We start from the raw sequence: 5,480 nt of genomic DNA on the forward strand, positions 1-5,480 counted from the left end.
ACAGGTGTTTCTGATGAAGTCAACTATTCAGATGACTGTAGTTTTAAATAGCATTTAATATCATAGCACGGAAAACTCCAAGCCATAAATGTCAGTCCTACCTGCTCCTGAATTTAGGACCCACAGAAACTGTGAGGAGCATGTGTGTTTATTGCTTTTTTGAATCAATGAAGTTTTAGAGTAATAGTCAAAAGCACAATGGACTAGATGATAGTCACCAGTGGAGATAAGTATTAGTTCATATTTCTCCAGCAGTCATCTTGTTACATTACTTTTCCTTTGTTTTTCATGCCAGATGAGTAATGTACCCATGTTGTTAACAGAGTTTGATGGAGGCACATGTCACTCAAGTTTGTGAGAACCTAAGCATCATGCTTATGAACTGGGAAAGGATCTGTGTTTCTTCCTTGTTTAAATAAAAAAAAATAAGAAAATGGAAAGGACCTCCAGGATAGAGAAACAAAATCCATATAATGAGTGATTGTTGTCTTTAATGTACTATGTTATCTCTCATCTCTTTTGCTGTCCCTTGGTTATCTCATATTGTTACAGTATCTCACTTTACCTGATATATTGGATATATTTGTTTTTGGTTATTTGAAATTGGATAGGGAAGGGGGGAAAACAAGATGAGGGGTGGGGGTGGGGGGAGGGAAATAGGGACCAAGACATGAGAAAGGGTATCAATGTATGTGAAGTAATGCTCCTTCTATCTGGCAAATATAATGTAACCCTTCTATTAAGTAAAATAAAATATATGAAAAAAAGAAAATGTCTAATGGAAGCAGCTATGAACTGACTGGTATTAGAGATGATTTATGATAATATAGTATTTGATAGCAAGGAAAGTACTTGTTAGATACCTAAATGTTTGGTAGATGATGGATAAATGCTACAATTTACATTATTTTCAGGGACAGTTTAAGGGTTTTCAGCTATTTTTTTGAGTATTTAAGTCTTTTTTTTGGATAATGAAGAATAATCTTTTTTAATAGTAATTAGTAGAAGGGTTCCATTATATTTGTCAGAAAGAAGGTTCATTACTTCAAAAACATTTATACTCCTTCTCATGTGTTTGTCCCCATTTCCTGACCCCCCACCAACTCCCTTCATCTTGTTTTCCTCCCTTCCCCATCCTATTTCAAATAACCAAATAAACATATATCCAGTATATCAAGGTAAGATACTGTAACAATATGAGATAACCAAGGGACAACACAAGAGATGAGAAATAACATAGTACATTAAGAACAACAGTCACATTATATGGCCCTTTTTTCTATAACCTGGAGGTCCTTTCATTTAGCCTCATCCTATATGGCCTTCCACTCATCAACTCTATTTTTTTCTTTAATATTTTACCATTTTTCTCTACGTTTTCTGATCTTATAATTCTTTGCTGGTATTTGTATTGAGTAACATTGGTATTATTAACAAAATGTTTACATGTTTTATGTAGAAGTTGATTTCCCTTTCAAACTTTCTCATGGCTTAAAGACAATTCTTGTCCTGGAGGTGTGATTCAAGTGGTAGAGTACCAGCTTTAGGGAAAAAGCCAAGCAAGAATATGAGGCCACCAGGTGCCAGTGGAGCATGCCTGCAATCTTAGCTATACAGGAGGCTGAGATCTGAGGATTCTGGTTTGAAGCCAGTACAAGCAGACAGTAATCCATGAAAAAGTCAAGAGAGGTGTAGCTGGAGTGGTAGAGAGTGCCAGCCTTGAGTGAAAAAGCCAAATAACTTCAAAGACAGACAGAGACAGATAAAGAAAGAAGGGAAGAAGGGAGGGAGGGAGGAAAGGAGGCAGAGAGGAAGGGAAGAAGGAAGGAAAGAAGTAAAGGGGGGAAGGAGGGAAGGAAGAGAGGAAAGGAGGGGAGAAAGGGAAACAAACCTCTCTAGTTGTTCATGCCAGGGACCTTTGCATCACTGTATTTCTCTAACACCCTAATTCAATCTGTCAGCAAGCTGTTTTGGCTGTACCTTCAAAATGCATCCAAAATCTAACCATTTCTCACCACCTCTTCTTTGGCATCATTGTTCATGGAAATTAATATTTGAGCCTCCTCATGGTTGGTGACATTTGCCATATGCCCTTTTATTCTGCATTACAACTGTCAGGTAACTTCCTATGAAACATCAGTTACAATTTATGATTCGTGGTTTATCTCTGCTCATGATTCTTTAGTGGCTTATCATCTCACCAACAATACAAGCCAAATAATTGGAATAGATCTGGATTTCTGCTAAAATCACAGGTCTTGTCTATTATCGTCACCTCCCCCCCTTGCTCAGAGTGCTTCAGACATATGAGCCTACCCTTTCACAAACAAGTTAAACATGCTCCTACATGTGGGTCTTTACTCTGCTCACAGTTGCTATTCCTTTGGACACAACTATGGTATTTTTAACCTCAATTGTCATTTTTATAATTATACTTTCTGACAATATATATGTATATATATATATTCCTTTATAGCAGTATTTTTTAATTACTCTAATTTTAAACCCCAACTTCTCTCACACAGTAGGTGCTAGTACCATCTACTAGGCTGATCATTTCACAGTTTATTTGCAGCTTGAATCCTCTCGATACACTAAACCAGTGAAAACAGAGTTTGCTTTTTATTAACTTTTTTTTTTTTGGTGGGTGGTGGGGCTTGAACTCTGGGCCTGGGCATTGACCCTTATCTCTTCAGCTCAAGGCTACTGCCCTACCACTGGAGCTACAGTACCACTTCCCATTTTTCTGGTGATTAATTGTAGATAAGAGTCTCATGGACTTTAGTGCCCGGGCTGTCTTTGCACCACAATCCTCATATTACAGGCTTGACTGTTTTATTTCAAATACCTGATAATATATATTAGTCATAAATATCTGACTTCATGTGGTAAGATATTGTATTTTATATTCATGAAGGTATGAGCAACATACAGTACAAAGATTGTTCCTTTTCTTCTTTGGGGAATATTTAACTTTGAGTGCTACATTGCCTGGTGCACAGAGATAAGCAAGAATGAGAGATCCAGAGCTTTCTTAAATTGAAAATATATGGCAAAGACAGTTAGGGATGAGACATGGGAAGGGCTACTATGGGAAAGTAAAGCACATCCTTTATGTAGTTTTAGAGTTAAGCTGAGGTTGAAAACATTTTGTTATATATGTTGGTATAGTGGAAACTCCTGGAACACAAATTTATGAACTACATAGTTGTTTGATAATTCAGAGTAAGGAAAACTGATAGAGTTTTATGGGAAGGTAATAAGTATTTAAGGAGGAGACAGGTTTTTTTTTTTTTCTAAATTAGATGCTGTAGACCACTATTTACAGACATGAGCAGAGACCTCCACTGTTTTCAAACACGTTTTCACATGGGTTTCCTTACTTACCCTGACAACACTTGATAGAGGCCAACATCGATTTCAAATTTATTAAAATTAAGGCTACAAGTCATGTGTCATATCTTCAGATGAGTTGAACTAGGATTTCCTGAGTCTGAATCATTGTCCTCAGAAAAGTCTCAGGTGTTCATGTAGGCACGTGAATAAGACTGAATGTACACATAAGAGGAGACCTTCACCTATTTTACATAACATTGTTGAATGGGCCTTGGGTTGAGGATATTTGTTAAAAGGAGAAGGAATATTTAATGTTGATATTGCTCTCAGAAGTATTCAAGATCAAATGTTACTGATGATGTGCTGATATCTGCAATTATATACTTTTAAATCTGTGGCTAGTTCACATTCATCATCTCCCTGTTGTAGGCTGATACTTTTGGAGGCAGAATGAGTGGGTGGTTCTAGTGGAGAAGCTTGCTTGAGGATATGGTCAAGATTCTGAAATCACTGGAAGGCTTGTGGGAGGCTGGAGGATCTTTTTCTAAGCTCCACGACTCCTGGTGATGGCAAGTTGTCATTGGCTTTTGGGAAGTGATCTCATTTTCTCTCATATTAGTCCTCTAGGAGGCTACTTGAACAGTCTTAATAACTGAATGGTATAGAGTATGAGGTAGAAGTCTCAATATTTTATGACCTAACTCTAAATGTATTCACAATTACTGTAATATTTCCCACTAAAGCAAGGAAGCCCCTATTAAATGTAGAAAAGCACAGTTTAAGTATATGTGCACCAGGGAAAGAGAATCATGCAGAGCCATTTTGAAGGCTGACTAGCACAGCTCCACACAATGGACCAGTTTTCACATTTCTAGCAACAGTATTATAGTTTTGATAGAATCGGTATGAATGGTGAGGCTGGGAAAAATGGACATTTTCATGTTATAAAAAGTTACTTTAGCGCAGTTGCTCATGTTTGAAAAATAGTTTTTAATTCATACTTCGCTGCTTGCATTCAAAATATACTTTAGCATTCAGTTTTTCAGGAAGCTTGGCCACATCCATCAGTGTACAGCAAAGATGAGATCTCTCAACTTACAAAGTAATAAAACGTCTATTACTGGCACTTCAAGGGTTGTAATGTCTGCATAATCCTCATTAATTTAACATTCAATATCCAGCAAAGATTACCTCATCATATAGGTCCTGTTGTTACAGCACTATCAATTTGAATGTTTTCTAATCAATTTAAATGTATTTTTGAGAGGAAATAGTGGTGAAGATCAAGCAAATCTATATAGATTTATAGTGTAAATTTTAGTTTGGAGATAAAAGCAAGCCTGATCCAATCAAATGGTAATAATTATAGTCAAAATTTTATTAGACCATATATTATTCTTGTTAATACATTAAAAGAAGTATGAACTATGTAAGTCAATTTTCTCAAGATTCGGCCTTAACAATACATCATGATCATAATATTAAGAATTGTTTAATTTTTAATAAAATGAGTATAGCTTTTCAACCAGTCATCTTCCATTCAAGGTAGCTAGTATATGGACATATCAATGAGTAGTCAGTAAAATTTTTCTGTGATGGGCAGGATACTAAAGACACGATGTACTTGGGTCACAGTCCTTCACAGCAACTACTCCTGTTTTCCCTTTAGTACGGAAAGGCAAACCACAGATTAATGAATATGACCGTACCCCAATATACTTTACTCATACCACTGAATTCAATTCATAGGCCAAAGTTTACCACCCTTAACCTAAATTAATGGATCAGATATTATAAATCAAGGTTTAACATATGAACAGGTATCAGTAATCCAGGTCTAATATATTTGTACTTGATTTGATCTGATTGTTAAAAATAGCTATTCCTACTAAAAATAAAGTAGTGGGAACCTTTAGTTATTTTCACTAGCAGCATTATTTTTACAAGAAGGGGACTTCATTGGGACATTTCCACACATGTTTGTAATGTATTACCATCATTCAGCCTTCCATCACTCTCTTTTGTCCCCTTCCTAAAGCAATTTATACAGGTTTTATTGTTTTATTTTCATACATGCAAACAAACTACATTCACTGTATTCATCCTTATTTGCTCCCCAACACTTTTTTTTTTGTGGGTCATGG

General features: G+C 36.0%; 1 non-coding gene across 1 annotated transcript; it reads right to left on the reverse strand.

Annotated features, from left to right (window-relative positions):
* Window positions 1–289: 289 nt before the first annotated feature.
* Window positions 290–394, reverse strand: LOC150063015 (small nucleolar RNA U13). Its single transcript, XR_016535767.1, has one exon. It is a non-coding gene; the product is annotated as a small nucleolar RNA U13 (small nucleolar RNA).
* Between the last annotated feature and the right edge of the window lie 5,086 nt (window positions 395–5,480).

Source organism: Megascapheus bottae, chromosome 5 (genome assembly GCF_031878675.1).
Source record: "Megascapheus bottae isolate mThoBot1 chromosome 5, mThoBot2.hap1, whole genome shotgun sequence".
NCBI lineage: Eukaryota > Metazoa > Chordata > Mammalia > Rodentia > Geomyidae > Megascapheus > Megascapheus bottae.